Raw genomic sequence first — 18423 nt, 5'->3', positions numbered from 1 at the left:
GATTCTTTCAAGAAGTATTTAGAGCTCTCCTTAACTCTGAAATAAGATGGTGTTAAGGGGATATTTGACACATCAACTTTAGACTAAAGGATACCATAAACTAACCAGCTCAGAATTTGCACAACAAAAGCTAAGGGAAGGCCTCTGTAATTTCCCAGTTCTCATGGAAATAGTAGAAAATAGTAGAGAGCAACCAAGATACCACTGACCCCTGGGTCCTGTACCTTACCTCTGTTGGGAAGTGGCTGCCATCTCCTATGTGTCCAGGAAAAAGATTCAACTTTGGGACTTGGGGATTTCCACTCTTAGCCAAGTTTTTGGCCTTCAGCTAGCTCCCCAGCTTTCTTCCCAAAACTGTACCACAGAGACCACCATCCTTAGCCAAGCTCCTCTGGCCACACTTCAGACGAGGTCTCTTCCTTAGGCACTCATTATACAGCCCAGCCCATTCCTCTCCATACAGCAACATAACTTGTGTCTCCTTTTTATGTTGTGTTTTCATTGTTTCCTTTCCTTGCAAAACAACATAACAACCCAACTACTCTTCTCTACCATTTTCCACACCCATGGTCCTCTGTTATACCTACTCCCAAATTCCAGCTTCTAAAATCAATTTCCTGCACCTACAAAGTGTTCTGAAATTGTCAACTTGGTCTTCTCACTATAGCCTATAATAGTGCCTGGTATATATCATGGACTCCATAAATATTTTTTAAATTAACTATTTTTCTTAATGAACCCAGTATGTAAGAGGTTGAATTGTTTTAAGCCATTTAAGAATATTCAGCCTTGCTGTGATACCAGTCATCTTCTTCAGAAACATTTACTGCCTTCATCCTTCTTACGTTTTAGCTGCACCTCATATTTCTATTATTATCAATAATAATGATTGCTACATATTATTCGTTGATTTATTTATATGCCACCTGGTTATTTGTTCCTACCGAAGAACTTAAGATGACTTAACAAGAATATCTAAAATATAGCAATGTGACATAAATTTAAAATAAGTGAAAAAAACAAGTCAAGAAAACAAGAGTACGGAAGTACTATGGGTTTTGAAATAAAGTGAATACAAAGCCATATCATAAGGACCTATCCAGCTGCTCTGGGTAAATCATTAATTTGACTTGCAAGTTCCTAGCTACCAGCCCCAAAGGTAAACCCAATCACTTTAACAATTCATAGTGTTTTAAGAAGAAAACAAAGAAGTAACTCAGAAGAAACAATTATTTGTTATGTTGAGATCAGAGACGAATGTCTCCCTTGGGAGCCATTGAAGAGTCCAGTGTTGTGCAGTGAACCACATCCCCACAGCACCGCTTAAAGGGAGTACAGAGAAATTTAATAGGACTATTTGAACAGCATTCCCCAATGAAAGCCCACAGCATCTTTCCCAAGGACAATGGAGTATAAACATCTTGACAAGCCCCAGTATAAATGATATGGTGCAGACACACAGATCTCTGGTGATCTGACTTAATCCAGAAGTAAATATAAAGTTCTAGAAGAACATGTATAAAGATACAGTGCATCACTTCTGAGAAATGTTCCTTAGAGATTGCTTTTCTCAGCTGAGTTTTAATTTAGAATTGGGTGCCAACTGCTACCAAATGAGAAACCAGCCACTTGTCAGGTATTGTTTAGTTATACAGGATCCTCAGATTAACCCACATAGTGGTTATTATTATTCATATTATGTTAATGAGGGACCTGAGGTTCTGAGAAGTTAAATAACTAGTCCAAGGCCACCATAGCTAGAGAGTAAAGGTGATAGGGATTTGAAACCCAAGGCCTGGTTCCAAACTCAACTCACTTTTTTTTAATTATGAAAATTCTTAAACATTCAGGAAGACATAGAGATTAATGTAACAAACGGCCATATGTTCACCACTGAGATTTGACAGATATTAACATTTTCCCGTGTTTTAGCCAATACCCTGAGTTGCCTCCTCTTAGTGCCTCTTTGGTGTCTAAGAGATGGAAACAGACTGACCAAATGGACTATGGCTTTTTTCTAACTGCACCAGCAGAGAGATTTTCTGGCTGCCTTCCCTTATAAATCTCTAACTACCCCAAATGGCTTGGGCTGCATTATTTAAAACACATTGTGCCTTTTTTCCTTTGGCTTACCTGCAAGCACAGTTGGGGACTAAAACATTAATACTGCCCTGGAGAAGAAAAGGCTCAGCTTTTGGTTCATCTGCCAACTTCTGATGAGGGTAAGTATCCATTGCCCCACCTCCACCCCCAAAGAATCCCTTGCCACTCAAAACAATGCATGATTGGCCATTTTTTTTCCTTCAGTTTGGCAGAATGTGAATAAGACATGATGGGAGAATATCTATTTCAAGGGTGTCATCTTCTAAGAAAGTGAATATTCTCATCTAAATCCAATAGTGAAAATTTTAATTTAAGAAGTTAAAGTAGGTAAGAGGAATTTTTCAATATAAAAGTGTTACTATAGAAGAATAAAGTTGGACCTTTACCTAAAACCATATACAAAAAATAACTCAAAGTGGGTTAAAAACCTAAACAGAAGAGTTTCAGTTTTGCAAGATAAGAAAGTTCTAGAGATCTGTTGCACAACAATGTGAATATATATAACACTGTTGAACTGTACACTAAAAGTGGCTAAGGTGGTAAATTTTATGTTTTGTACCACAATTAAAAAAATTTAAGTGTTGTAGCTAAAAAAAAAAAAAAGACATTAAAGTGGATTCAAGATCTCACAATCATGAGTTAAGTGCTGATTTGAAATACATTTCTCATCCTCTTCCACATCTTATTTAGTGTAGACATTCTGGGCAGCCACAAAAAGTAAAAGAATTTTTTCTATACCAAAAATGGCCAGAATTTGAGAAATAAGAGTGAAAACGGCTTTAGTTGGTCGACCCCTTAACTCACTTTTTAATACTGTGCTGAGAGGCTAAAGGCTGTTCTAGGGAAGAGCAGTGGCAGACACTGACAAAAAGACACATTTGTGTACCTTCTCTTCAAATAGATGGTATGAAACTGGACAATTAACCTATTTATTTGTTACTACATTTAAATTTTTTAAATGGTATAGCTTTATTCTCATAACTTTCATTTGGACTACTATGTCTAAATCACCATAAAACTAAAAACTTGTGAATACAATTAAATTTGAGTTAGTGGTCCTGATTTCCAAATTTCCTACTTTTGGCATCCAGATACTAACAAGAAATACCAACAGCAATCTCCAAAAAAGTCAGTTTGTTCATCAAGTTGTGTGTACTAACTTGTCTCAACAAATATTTGAAGTCCTTTTTTTCTTCAGCCAAATTTTAAAGATTGGCACTTAGTTCAAATTTTTAAAAGATTTTTTAAAGCTCTCCCAAAGTTTGCTTATGTGACCTTAAATAATTTTCTTTTAGACACTTTTTGCTTCCCAGGCAGGCAGTAACTGCTTAGACTTTGCACCTAGGAATGATATACAGTGGCAGCCAGACATATCATGCCTGTGTCTACTGAACCAGAGACGTAAAACAATTATATTGATCACTTGGACAAAAAAAATCCACACTTCTTTGTGATCATGTGTTTCCTGAAAATGTCAACTTGGAATCATAAATATTTGCAATTAGGAAGTCCTGAGTGATCTTAATGATTGATTTTCCTTCATTTTATTTTAGAATTGTACATTGAGGCCAGGAAGTTTAAGTGGTGTGTACCAAATCACATGACATGTCCATGGCACTCAGCAGTTAAAATAAGCCCCTTGACTCCACAGTCACTCCACAGATCCTGCATAGGGTGTCTGAATTTCATAGACAATACTTCTGTTTTCCCCATCTCCTCCCCCAGTTCCTCTTTCTCGTCCTCTTCTTCTTCTTCTTCTTCAATTTTGTACTTTACCCTGTGTATGGAGACAGAGCTTCAGCTCTGGTTTAACTCATTGAAATGACTTTCTGTAGCTGTTCAAAAAGAATAAATCTTCTATTTGTTTTAATAGTCAGATTTATTCCTCCCATTCTCACTGAAGCAGCCACTACCCTCCTCTCTTTCTTTGACCCAATAAAAAGGTAGTAAAACCAAGCCAAATATTTTTAATACCTTCCCTCCCCAAAAGTACACACATGCACACACACACACACACACACACACACACACACAAAACACCCACACTGGGGCAACAAAACCAATCACTGGAAGGCAATACAATAAAGGAGACAGAGAGAGTCTTCTGAGAAGGCTAGTAAAAGTCTTATTTCCTCACCAAGTTCACACTCCTGAACTCTGGTTGATCTTGCCCTGAAATCCTCCTGTTACCATTCCTTAGTGCCCCAGCTCCGACTGGACATTGGATATGGAGCAGAAATCTGTCCATTAAGGACACTGTGCCTGTAATCAAACACTAAGCCAATATTATCTCAGCGTGTACATAGGGTATCACTTTCTTGCTCTTCTTAAGTATTCATAGCTAAATGATTTATGGGCACACAAATGGATATAATGTCCCATAATATATAACAGGACTAATATATAATGTGTTTCTTTTTTACTTTGTTTGAATAAAATCCCCCAAAATACTTTTAGCAAATGATCATTAATTACGTGCATTGTCAAATGCTCCCAGGTTCTAATAAGCAGGCCTCAGAATTTACAGTCGCCAGCTCTCTGTTAGAGGCTATAAATCCGATGTGCGTGACAGTACTCAACACAGTGGCACCATTACCGGAACAGAAGCCTCAAATTATTCACATTTGGATACACCATGGATTTTTTTGTCTTTCCAGTGCTTATAACCCAAGCAGAAAATACCCTTTCCAGGATGTTATTTCAAGGAAACTCCCAAATTATCTGAGTTTTGTTTTGTTTTTTTTTAAATAGGACTTTATGACCCACAAGGGCTAAATTTGGCCGTAAGCCTGTGGATTTTATCAACTGCATCTTTGGGATAGATGGACTACCTGGGACAGCGATGAAAACCACGGTGGTTTTGGGGGGAATATTTATCAACAAATATATTTTCCAAAAAAAATAAAGATTTTAGAGGGAAAATGTTTAAATAGAGTTGTGACTTCATAGTTAATTTACTTAATCTTCAATGTCTTTGCGAATCCATTATGCACTTGGGATGTCAGAGGGGGTCTACAAATTACCAAGTTGTTTGAAGTTTGCTGCTTTCTGAAGTGGCTTTGGTCATTTATTTTCATAGAAATGTTATTTCTTCAACTTACAAGGTATGTAATAGCAAGGTCTTTTGAGACAGCTGTCTGAAAAGAAAATGATTATTCATGTTTCTAAAGAAAGATGACTTGTTCTTTGTATGAAGTCCTCCAAGGAACATTTAGCATTTTAAGAATATGAAAAAACCGAAGTTCAATGTTCGATGTCTGTAAGAGATGTCCAGGCAAAAAGAGAGAAATGCAGAGAAAATAAATGGAAGGACGTGCTGTTCTGATCTGAGGTAAGGAAGAAAAAATGCAGTTTACTTAGTCTGGAATTGTTTTTTATCTGAAGGTCTCCAAATACTTTAGATTAAAAAAGAGGGATGGAAGAAGGTGTTATTGTCTCATTATTTGAATATCAGACTGAGGATTAAAGAAGTATTTGGACCTTCAGTTTAAGCTAGAATTAAAGATTGGGTGTAGCAAACTAGATACTAGTGATGAATCATACCAAGATTTTTTTTCGTTCTGGAAAATCTGTCCTATAGAGGTTTAAAGTATCCAGCTAAGAACAGGAAAAGTCCTATACTCCCCTGCTCTTTAAATGTTGGGAAAACGCAGAACAGAAATTAACGGGTGAACATTACCACTAGAGATTTCATCTAGAAGATACACATCTAGTCAACCTCCAGACCCAAACTAATACAAAATGTAACACAGCCATCAAAGAGGGAAACACACGCAATGCAGCAAAAGAAGGGGGAAAAAAAGGGAAATTCCACCTGTCCAAAACATTTAAAGAAAATGAATGGAATAAAGAGTAAGAGAAACAAATTTAAGAACCCTAGATCCAAATATCACAATTTGCAGTTGGGGAAACGGCACTCATGGGGTACGGACCACAGGTTTCTTGATTCTTTGGCCTTTATACAAAGCTAAACCTTCGTAAAGTTACACCTTCGTAAAGCTACACCTTCGTAAAGCTACACTGTACTGCAAACCACAAATAATCTTGGCCCTTATGTCGAGACTGCCGACCTTTGGCTAGAATCCAGCCTTCCAGCTTCTCTTTCCTGAACAACAGGCCTTTCCTGGTTTCGTTCAGATATAGTTTTCTATGCTGGTATCAACTCCATCCTTAAAGAAGAGACTCTTACCCCTGAAACTGAAGAAGCCCATCCAACCGACAAGATACAGTTTATGCATATTTGCTTCAAAGACATGAAAAAACCTCCCCATTGTGGCAAAGACAGGCTCTTCCTCCCAACCCAGGAAAGCAGTCTGCTCTGGTTTCCAGGACAGACAAACCTCTTTCTTGCAGCAGGCAAGGCTGTATTACCATGGCCTCATCTTCAGGTCATTTGTCATTATCTGCTACTCCCTTTTTTTTTTCTTACTAGAGATCAAAATGAGTAATTCCCTCATTCTTTGAAATTCCATCTATTGTTCAGCCTTCTCTGGGCCCATTCAGGGCAGCTTTGGGATCTTTTAAGGAACCTGCTTTTAGAGTCTGTTTCTGCTAATCTGTCTGCATCACTGTCTTAACATTTTGCTTGGTTTCAGAGGGATCGTGTTAAAGTTATTTGGTACAGTAAGTCTTAAGGCACTGCCACCATTGTTTTTCAAAAAATATTTTGTTTCTGAGCTCTTTGAAGGTAGAAGTTATTTATTTGGGTTTGAGTGTGTACTGTTAGAATGGGAAGAGGGGTTATGGGGGTCAGATGTCCCCATTAAGGAAGGAATTGCAACATTAAAAAAGAGCACCAGAGTAGAATTTATTATTTTCTGAGTGATTCGCCTTGCAGGAAGGAAATATTTGCCTCTCCCCAGCAGAGAGAAATTGTTTCACAATGTTGACAATTGAAACTAAGGTAGAGAAACAAGATTAAAACTAGACATCTCTGAATTTAGATATCTCAAGTAGATTTTTTTTCTTTTGATTCATACATTAATGATCAAGAGGTCTATTGGGGCATGAGATGGGTCGGGGAGGGCATAAATAACTTCTGTAGAACAGAGGATAACCAATTGTGAAGGTGAGAAAGGTACTTTAAAATCAGGGTTTTCTCTACCTTACCTGTGAAGCAGAAAAACCCCTTTTGGTATAAACTGCAAATAGTGATATCTGCCTGCAAAACTTGAAAATGTCGATTTGTTTAGAAGGATACTATCAGAACAATAATTCAACCCCTATCATGTGCTCCCCTAAAGTAGGGACTCACTAACAAGAGCACCTCAATATTTTGGCAAGTAGTCACATCTGGCAATGGCATTAAACTACAAGTTTTTCATTTGGAAATGGATCCAGATGTTTCAGGAGAATTTGTATTGGATCTGAAAGAATCTGGATTTTTTTGGCGAAGTGCTGTTTTGTAGACTGCTATCAGACCCTTGAGCTTCATCTACATGAAAGGGCTCAGATTTTGTTTCTATGTGATTTAAACCCATTGGCAAGGCAAAATGCTTTTGCAATGTATGTGCTCCATCCTGATGGGTCTGGAGACGGTTGCTCTGCTGGCTCCTACAGACCACCCATTAAAAAAAAACAAAAAACGAAAAAGGGACCATCCCTAGAGTTAATGCCAAGTGTAAACTTTTACTACTTTATTAGATACTATGTCCTCACAAAAACTGGCTCTACCCCACTGAACTAAACCAAAAGAAACTGAGATGAATCAGAAAGACCCAAGAAAGTGCTCTATTACATCCCACTTATCATCTTGGGAACAGATTATACTACAATGACTCTAACCAATAAAATATCCAACACTTTAAAAACTCCCTAGTAAAGCAGATTATATAATCATTATTGTTAATCCAATCTAATTATTACAAACCCTCAATGAAAAGGAAATTGGGTTTATTTGGAGTTACTGAGCATTAACAACCCACCCTCCTTATACTATGGTTTCTGGCTTATTCCAGGAAACAAGGGAAGTACTTACACTGCTCACACTTTATCTTTCCTAACCTTTAGGCCCAGGTGATCCTACAGCCCAAGACATATGGGTAGAGAAGCTGGTACTGGGTTAATCTAATCTCATTGCCAGCCTAACCTCCATGCTACTTTTGATGGATCCAAATTAGACTCCCATTTACAAGGTGTGTGGCTTTGGGCAAATCATATAATCAATCATTGTTTCTTTGTCTGGAAATGGTGATTATAATAGTGCATGCTCAATGGATTGTTTTTGGAAGCAAATGAGATTATTTATGTAAAGTTCTTACCATGGTAATTGTTCCAAAATTGCCGCCTGTAATTATGTGTGTGCTTAAAACTACCCTCAACTTACTTTACCTTCCACTTCTGATACCTTTCACTCAGAGCTTTAGACTCTTGACCGCAAAACAGAGATTCCCTATAAACCCATTTCAGAATAAGTGATGCAGTCCCAGAATTAAGTCGTGGGAAACTTGACATGACCCTGTACCCAACCACCTGGGGTTAACTTTTTACATTCCGTATATCTCCCTTAGTTCTCAGAACAAATCTGTAATGTGAATATGCACACCCACAGACTTGCAGGCAGCTGTACTTTAAATTAGACTGCAGATTGCTCAGAAGACTTTCAGGCCTATAGATCACTTTGAGAAACTCAAAGGAAAGCTCATGAGATTCAGCTCTACAAAGATGAGCATGATGGTCACGGCTGCAACCAGACATGTTTGAAACATTAAGCGTTTTGGATGTGAACTGAATCAATTTTCTCTCTAATTGTATAATGCTGTAAAGGAGCAAAGTCTGTTACTATCTTCTGCACTATATTATCAGAGCCATATATCTTAGAAATAATAAAATAAAACTCCCCATTACCAATAGCAATAATTTAGGACCCATCCAATGTTCCCTATAGATAATGCATCTGGTTTAAAATCACCTTAAGAAATAGCTGATGGCTGCTTCAATCCTGTCAGACGACTCTAATTTTCTTTTATGACAGTGTCAGATTTGCTATAATGCAGGAAAGTAATCTGTGTAATATAGCTGCTTGATGCCTACACATGTTACATGATCAGCAAATTTAGCGTGAAAAAATAGTATCTCGAGTGGGTGCAGAAACAGCAGAAGGTAATTAGAATGCAGCTATCACCAAGAGAAACTAAGAAGAGAGAATTTACAATGTCCTAGGGCCGGAGCAGCCTCTGTTTCAGTGGGGGGAGTGGAAGTACATATATCAACAGGTACTGGAGAGTTCATTAAATATTCAAATATCTGCGCCCCAGTCCTCGACCCATTGAATCAAATGTCCCTAAGTGATTCTTATGCATACTCAAAATTGGGAATTACTACTATGGGGCTTTATTCCCTAGTGAGAAAAGTCTAAGAAATAGGGGATTTTAGCACGTGCTGAGGTTAAACTAGGATGTATTTTACCTTTTCGCAAAGGGAGGAAGACATGGGAGACACCAAGGCTCTTCCAGAACACGAGGGAGCCACCTTCTCCCCATCTCTGCCCCTCTGCAACCTCATCCTCTGAGGCTTGCCAGGCTCCGAGGTAGTGTGAGGAACAGGATTTTCGGATATAATTTCAAGGCAGTGTAAAGTGATGGGAGAAGCTTTGGGCTCAGAGACACGGAGTCAGCATGGAAGTTCCCATTCTTCTGTGTGGCCTTGGATAACTGATTGACTTATGAGCTTCAGTTTTCTCACTGATAATATAGAAATAATCATAATGGTTCTTTTTTAAAAAGTGTATTTTATTGAAGTATAGTTGATTTACAATGTTGTGTTAGAATTTCTACTGTACAGCAAAGTGATTCAGTTATACATACATATATTCTATTTCATATTCTTTTCCATTATGGTTTATCACAGGATACTGAATACAGTTCCCTGTGCTATACAGTAAGACCTTGTTGTTTATCCATTCTATATGTAATAGTTCGCATCTGCTAATCCCAGACTCCCAATCCATCTCTCCCCCTCCCCCTTGGCACATGTAGGTTCTTTACATTGTTTTATGTTCAGTTCACATCCAAAACCTTTAGTGTTTCAAATGTGTCTGGTTGCAGCCTTGACCATCGTGCTTATCTTTGTAGAGCTGATTCTCATGAGCTTTCCTTTGAGTTTCCCAAAGTGATCTGTAGGCTCAAAAGTATTCTGGGCCACATGCAGTCTAATCTAAAGTACAACTCCCTGCAAGTCTGTATGGATACCTAAATTGGGTGTGTGTGTTTGTGTTTGTGTGTGTGTTAATATATTATAAAGTAATAAACAAACAAACATTAAATTGCAACCACAAAAATATCTGGGAAAGTTTTATGAGACTGTTTCTTATGAGAAATATAAATGGAATGCCTACATAATATAGCACATAATGACATATATATATGTGTGAGATATATAGATACAGATTAAGATGTAGATATAGATAAAGCTATAGCTATAGATATAGTTATGCAGGTAGATGTTTAACTAGCTCTTTGGGGGGAAAAGCACTGGTTTGTAATGTTTGCCAATTTCCATTGTGTAAGTATTCCCACAAAGGCTGATTTAAATCTACCGATGTGACTGAATACACACAATCTGCTTTCCTGAGCTGGCAGGCTCTAACACACACGTGCTATATCTACTTCTCTCAATTTTTCTTTGTCAAAGAGAAGGCTTTAACTAGTTGACCTCAAAGGTGTTTCAACATTTAACATTATGCTTTCTCTATTTACATACATACCCTATAATTAATTGATACAGCCTGAGTAGGAAAGTAGGTGGTCCACAGTGCCTTTAATCCTACTGAACGTAAAAAGTTTATCCAAACAGAGATTTAAAGACCACCACACCAATTTAGGGCTTTGAAATCCACTGCTTCTCCCGAGGTTTCTAATCTCACGTGCCTGCAGAAATGGATTATCAACTGGCATATTTATCATTGCAATCACTCATTCCCATAGGATCTGCATATTTTTACATAATTTTTTTCTTCAAAATGGTTTCCTTTGTTTCAGATGTTAACATAAGACATTTTATTCCGTGCCCCATCAAAAAGAAAAGGGGGAAAAAAGTCAATTGTATCTGAACTGAAGTGCAACTATGGTCTTATTAAAGAGGTGTAATTATAGGCTATTGATCGCAGCACACAGGAAAAGCTTGTCATGTAAAGTCAAGAGGTTAATGTAATTACAAGAATGGGCAGCAGGATCAGCTGTAGCCAGAAGTGGCAAATAACTAAAAGCTGCTTTAGAGACACATACTGTTGTCAAAGCATAAATAATTCATCCTAGCATGCGAGAAGAAATTACTCCTCTCTTCCAGCATATTATTCAGCCATTAAAATCTTGCCTTCTAAAGACTTCTGATGTAGTCATATTTTCAGTTCTAAGAAGTCATTCCGAGGCCTGCCATCTTCATTAGGCCTCATATTGTGTAGTTTTCAAAGTATTAGAGAGGATGTGAACTAGATCCACAATTTGTTTAATAACCACAGTGCAGTTCAGATAAGAGGGGAGAAGCTGGGAGGATTTAGGCTGCACCTAGTAGCTAAGTAGGGATGAAGATTAAGCAACGTGGGGTAGAATCCTTAATTCTTGAGCTGGACCATGTTCCATTCATTCTAGTTCCCGGCTGGAACCAAATTCTTGCTGATCCAATGCCTAAAACATTTCTCTAGTGCCAAAGAAGTAGAAGTAGCAGTGGGTCCTACACCCTTCTTGTAAGTATTCACACGTCAGCTTCTCACTTACTCTGATAAAAATACTCTGATAATGTGGTTTGGAAATTGAATCTGCTTTTTTGTGCAGATTGAATCTGCTTTTTTGTGCTTGTGATTGTTTTTCTTTCAATCTGTGCGATTAGAAACAAAGTTTTGCACCTCTATGGCCGTTTGATACCTGCCGGCTTCTCAGAATCAATAGCCAACTACTATCTATCTCTACAGTGATTATTTCCACCTGTGTGCTCAGCATGTAAAAGGTGGTACATAAAACTAACAGAAGAATGAATATAAACCTGAAATCATAGAACCAAAATTTACCTTAGAGAGACAAGTGTTAGTTTCACCCCCCAATCCAGTATCTACCTTTCTCTGCCCTGCCCTGGGTCCCAGGAGTATGAGGCCTGGATCCTTGACCTTCTGGCTCCTATTTGAGTATCAGCCAATGAGAGACGCTGCAGATCAGAGAACAGGAAGAGAAAGGTGGGAATATTTTTTCCCTGCTTGCTCCCTCCCTGCTGGGGTTCGGCTGTGGAGGTGGCCGTGGTCTCTATAGCTTCTTTTCAGTGACCCTTTTTTCACACCTCTGATCCCTTTCAGGTTTGGTAGCTATTTTGTCATCCCTTGCTCCCATAGACCATGAAGAGTTTACCACCACTGCAAGTCTTGGGATGTTTCAGCATCATTGGTTGGCTCTTTATCTATAGTACTTTTATTGAAGTCTTCAAATATTCCAGCTCAATGTGCTGTACATTTTCTTCAAGGAGCAAGAGGACATCTCCTTCTTAGTAGATTTTCTAGAAGAAATCCCTTCTCTACAGTTCTTAAGGCATCATAACAGTGGCTAAAACCATGATAAAAAGACTTAGAGAAAGTCATGTCAAAATAAGACTCTGAAGCACTCAGCGTCAGACACTGAGAAAATGTCTTTTGGATATTCTAGGTCATACTACCAAACACTTGGCTATCCTCTAACCACTCCTGACATCAGATCAGCTCCCTCCCCACCCATGTGAGAATTAGACCTTGCCTCTGCTTAAATGCCAAGAAGCCTAATCTCCCCACCAGGGGAAATAACTGCATATCCCACCACTGGGTGAGCCCTACTAATGAGACCCAACTCACCGCATATTTCAACTCCTTGTATATGACTCATTGTGCACACTGAATACTGTTTATTTCCATCATTAAGAGGTTTTTTTCTGCTCTTAAACTAAAACTATGTTCCTCTGGATTGTTTCTGACTTAAATTTGTAATGAAATAATATAATCTTTATTATAAGGAAGGAATATAAATTATTTATTTAAAATGTCTGAGACATTCCCATCCATGGAGCTTACCAGCAGGGGTGTCCTGGGCAGTAAAGACTACAGCAGCAATGCTGAGGTTCACGTCAAACTCTGCCTAGCTACTCTCCATAGCACTAGCCAATATTTCTACTTAGTATCAGCACATAGAAGACATCCTTGATTTCATTTTTTCTCACATCCATGCCAGATCCATGAGCCTATTATATCATTTTCATCTCAAAAATATATCCTAAATCTCTTTTTATTTCTGTCATCCTTAATACCTGATGAAACCTACCATCCTCTCTCACTGGGATTAATATTAATGTAATAACCTCACTTCCTCCATTCTTGCCTCCCAATAATCCCCTTTGTACAGAGTAGCTAGTGTGACATTTCTAAAATGTAGATCAGATTACATCATCCTTCCCCATTAAACCCTCCAACGGCTCCCTTGATCTACAAGAATTCTATGTAAACTTGCAGTTTCCTGTCCTTGTTCCCTGACTCATGACATGCTAGCCTTGCCAGCCTTCTTTCTAAACCTCAAACGCAGTCCCTTCCCCCCTTACGGTCTTTCTGTCCTTCTGCCCAGAACAATCAGCCCACAGTTTTACTAGGATGTCTATGTCTTATGCAAATCTCGACTCAGATGCCACCCCCTTAGGGAGACCTTTGTGACCACACTCTAGTGCCCCACCCTTGAGCTGTGTTCCATCACATCGTACTATGTGATTTTCTGCCAATATTTATCACTGTCTGAAATACATCATTTGTTTATTTGTGCTGTCTTCACCTTTAGAATGTGAGCTCTGTGAGATCAGGAATCGTGTCTGTATTGTTTATTCCTTTCTCTGAAGTCCCTAGAACGCCACCGACCCATAGTAAGGACTCAAAAAGCTTGTGTTGAATTTGATTCCCCTGTCTACTGCAAGGGAGCAGGGAGAGTGGGGCTCTCCCTGCTCCCTTAATCCAGGCCCACTTTTTCATTTGCTACGGGAGAAGGACTCTCAGTGGTCTCAGATATTATTTTGATCATGCCCTTGCCTGCCTCCAGACCTACTCACCATCTCTAAGGCCTCCCACCATTTGGTTCCTCTTTAATTTCATTCATGTCATCTCTTGTTACACCCCTGGCTTTTGTCCTCCTGTCAGACAAACCTGCCTGGCATTTCCCTATACCTGTTTCTGCTTCATTTTTTGAAAAATCGCTGACCTCTGGTAGTGGTTACTTCCCTCAAATCATCCTTTCTTCTTTCTGTATGCTACATGAGGACTCCCTTCTTCTTCAGGTCTTTGTTCAAGTCTCATCTTCTCTATGAAAACCTTCTAGACCAAGCTCTCCCAGCTCTTACCCCTCCTCAAAGATACTTTCTCTTCCCTGTTTTCTCTCTAAATGTTCAGCACTAGGGGAATACTCTTTGTATGCCTTGTAATGCTCAGTGTAGTTTTCTACCACTTGTGTCTGTAAATCACCTTTCTTTCTCTCTCATTGCAGCACTGATTGCAATGGTGAGCATTTGTGCATCAACTGATTCGTCACAAAGCACTTATACATACACTGGGTCATCCGACTCACCTCAATCTTGTACAGGGAGGCAAGTATTAGCACCCCTTTTATTTTCAGATAAGGGCAGTGAGCCTCAGCTGGGTTACATAACTTGCTCAAGGACTAATAAATACATCTCTGATTCAGAGATAACTTCCCCCATTGGCTGCTGAGATAAAGTTTGCATGAGTAGAGAGCAAGCTCAGAAGATGCCTTATCTTACACACTAACCTTTGGTTTTGAAGTTTTCAGACAGAGGCAATGCGATTATAGCTCCTCTGCACTGGACTGGTGGATTTGCTCATCCTGGGAAGTACTGGCATCTCAGTTGTTTTATTTATTTATATTTTTGGTTTTCATTACCTCTCCTTTATTTTGTCCCATTTCTGTATTTTTAAATTCCGTGTTCTTTACTTGGCAAGTAGGTTAGTAATATACATAAGAATCAACACTTTAAAAATCCCTTGTGAAACATTCATTGAAAATGAGAAAAATCTTATGTTGCACAAGTTCTAGAATTTTCTACCCTTGAACAGAGCAGGTTAAGGACTGGCTGATGTTTTCTAGGAGGGACACAAAATAATGTGAGCACAAGGTGAAGAGCAAATTGATACTATTTGGAAAAGAAATAACCATGAGGCTACACCATTGCCTCACAGAGAGCCCCACTGCACTTTGTCAAGTCAGGTCACATCTGGAGAGCTGGGTTTTGTCTCGAGTGCCACAGTTTTCAAAGGACTAGATTTGAAAACATCCAGAGGAGGCTGACCAGACCGGAGAAGTGAAGGAAAAGTATATCCTGCAAGGAAGAATTGAAAGGTCTGGTTACATGTAAACCAGAAAAGTCAAGAAAAGAGAAGTAACCTTTTCTGTTTGGGTTGATCTCAGCTGACTTCAAGAGATTAAGGAAAATATAAGACTTGGGAGACACCACATGATTGAGAAGTCAGAGGTGCGTGGGAAAGTCCACTTACCTGGCAGCCAGAAGACTTGGATTTAGTTCCAACATTACCCCAACTTGTGGGTGCATTACTCACTTTCCAAGTCCTTAGTTAATTCATGTGTTTTTAAAAAATCTGATTAGACTAAAAAATCTCTAATATGTTCACCTGGCTGGCTAGGGCAGAGGCACAAGAAATTGTCTATTGTGTTAAGTCTAGTAGTTACTTAAGTTCCCAGAAATATTGATTAATTTCCTGATCCTCATTTGGACTTACCTAAAAGAATGCAAAACACGACACCAGAAATGGGAGGAGTTTGGGACTTCCCCGTCGGTCCAGTGGTTAAGACTCCGCCTTCCAATGCAGGCGGCGCGGGTTCAATCCCTGGTCAGGGAACTAAGATCCTGCATGCTACGTGGTGCAGGCAAAAAATTTTAAAAAAATAAAGAAAGAAATGGAAGGAGTTTGTTCTAGTGCAAATTGGGCAAAATAATAAACAGTGTATTGAAACCCAATTACCCAAGAGATCACACCAGAGTCATAGATAAGGAAAAACTCACTGAGAGTGTGGCTTAGAGGGAGGGTAGGTGAGAAGCCAGAGAAAGATGCCACTTCTGTTCAAGCTATGTTCAAAGAAGCTTTGTGTTCTGGACTGAAGATTTTTTGCTCCCTTCCTCCAAAATTCATATGTTGAAACCCTACCCCTGATGATGGTATTTGGAGGTGGGGCCTTTGGGAGGCAATTAGATTTAAATGAGGTCATGAGGGTGAGATTAGCAGCCTTAAAAGGAGAGGAAGAGAAACCAGAGCTGTCTTTCTCTCTCTCTGTCAGGTGAGGACATAGCGAGAAGCCTACGCTTTACAAGCCAGGAAGAGGGCTTTTTCTAAGAACCCATCCATGCTGGAACCCTGATCTTGGACTTCCAGCCTCCTGAACCGTGAGAAATAAATTTCTGCTGTTTAAGCCAGCCAGTCTGTAGTATGTTCTTAGAGCAGCTCGAGCTAAGACATCTAGTGTTTCTGAATGCTAAATGTCATTACTTCTCAGAAAAAATAAAAAATCAGAAGAGTTCCATGGCCAAATTAATCTGGGAAATGGTAGATTCAACAAAATAAAAGAGCTTTCTTTACTGCAGGATTTCTCAGCACCTTTAATTTGTTCAGGTGTCTGGTGACTCCACAAAGACATTGTGCAAAACAGCTTCTTTCTTTTATTTTTTTAAACCGCAAAGGTGACCTTCCTCCTCACAATACCCACCACCTCCCCCTGCAAGCATTTTAGGGGAAGAAGTGTTTATCAAACACCACTTTACAAAAACCCTGGAGAGCCCAGCCCCTGGGTTGGATGGTAAGCGTGTTCAACTCACCCGGTGGAAACAGAGCAAAGATCCCTAAATCAATCCTTAAACATTAATTAAGCAACCCGCTGTTTGTCACTTGCTGCATCGGATACAGAGACTAAAACCTACGGTCACTATTCCCAGAAATGTTCAAGATACTAAGAAAATAAAACTTGCACACATAAAAAGATAAATGCCTGTGTAAGACTCTCATTTGCCAAGTGTCAACAGGAGCAGACTGCTGTGGGCTCTGGGTCCTGCAGGAGCCCGGGAAGCTCTTCATAACTTGGGCAGCCAGGGGAGCGCTTCTGCAGGAGGGGAGTCGGGTACCCTTCCTGGAAAGACGAGCAGAACCAGACTGGTTTATAAGAGTCAGGCATTCAGTAGAGGAAGTAGTATGATCAAAGGACCAGGCAAACACGAAGGGTACGGGGGGACATTAAAGAGATGAGTCCGAAGCTAAAAGTTCTGGAATAGAAGGGAATAATGCAGGGTGACGGGGGAGCTGATTAAAAAGAGACTCAAATACCAAATGCAGTGCAACCAGCCCCTGTCCCATAAGCAATGGCAAGCTGCTAAAGTTCTATAGCGAGTGTGTGACAAGATCAGAACACTCATGTTACCTTCAACTTCGCAGAAGCAGGCTGAAGGTGCCAACTCCTCATTAGCCCCCATTTCAAGGCAAGGAACTTTTATTTCTGGAGCAAAACATTCACTCGGTTTCAGAAGGAATTCAGGAAGAGGGGGGATGAGTGAGTTTCTGTTTTCGCTCTTCTTCTGGCAAATAAACAATTCTTCTGGTGAAGGAAAGCATTCGGTGGACTATTTTTAGCCTCCTGCCGGTGGACCCCGGTGATAGAAGACATAGATGTGTTGTTCTCTGCCAGCTCTGCACACTTTTTAAGTAAACATTCTAAAAATAATACAAGAAACTTATAGAACCAGTAGAGACAAGCTGTGGATTACAAAGTGATATAAAGTTTTTCCTCATTCATTCTGGGGGTTTCTTTGAATTTTAGCCAAGAAAAAGCCACCATTGTGTCTAAAGGAAGGAGCCTCAAAAGTTATCCTCAAAAGTTTGAGGCTCAAAAGAAGTTTGGGGCGATAACTTCTCCCAGGGTATTTTTTTTTTTTTAAAGATTGATTGATTGATTGATTGATTGATTGATTGCTATGTTGGGTCTTCGTTTCTGTGCTAGGGCTTTCTCTAGTTGCGGCAAGCGGGGGCCACTCTTCATCGCGGTGTGCGGGCCTCTCACTATCGTGACCTCTCTTGTTGCGGAGCACAGGCTCCAGACGCGCAGGCTCAGTAGTTGTGGCTCAAGGGTCTAGTTGCTCCGCAGCATGTGGGATCTTCCCAGACCAGGGTGCGAACCCGTGTCCCCTGCGTTAGCAGGCAGATTCTCAACCACTGCGCCACCAGGGAAGCCCCCTGGAAGGGTATTTTTATGGGAACTGGATTGCACCACTCAGGACCCTTTCCTTGCTCAACAGGAGCTACCCCTTAGTGAAGAGCAG

General features: G+C 39.6%; 1 long non-coding RNA gene across 1 annotated transcript in view; it reads right to left on the bottom strand.

Annotated features, from left to right (window-relative positions):
* Positions 1–18423, bottom strand: part of LOC309630963 — a 1010383-nt gene that overhangs the window by 958148 nt on the left and 33812 nt on the right. The gene's annotated exons all lie outside the window — the stretch shown is intronic.

The sequence above is a fragment of the Balaenoptera borealis genome, assembly GCF_965194805.1.
Source record: "Balaenoptera borealis genome assembly, chromosome: 6".
In the NCBI taxonomy this organism is placed as follows: Eukaryota; Metazoa; Chordata; class Mammalia; order Artiodactyla; family Balaenopteridae; genus Balaenoptera; species Balaenoptera borealis.
This window is presented reverse-complemented; position numbering and strand designations above follow the sequence as displayed.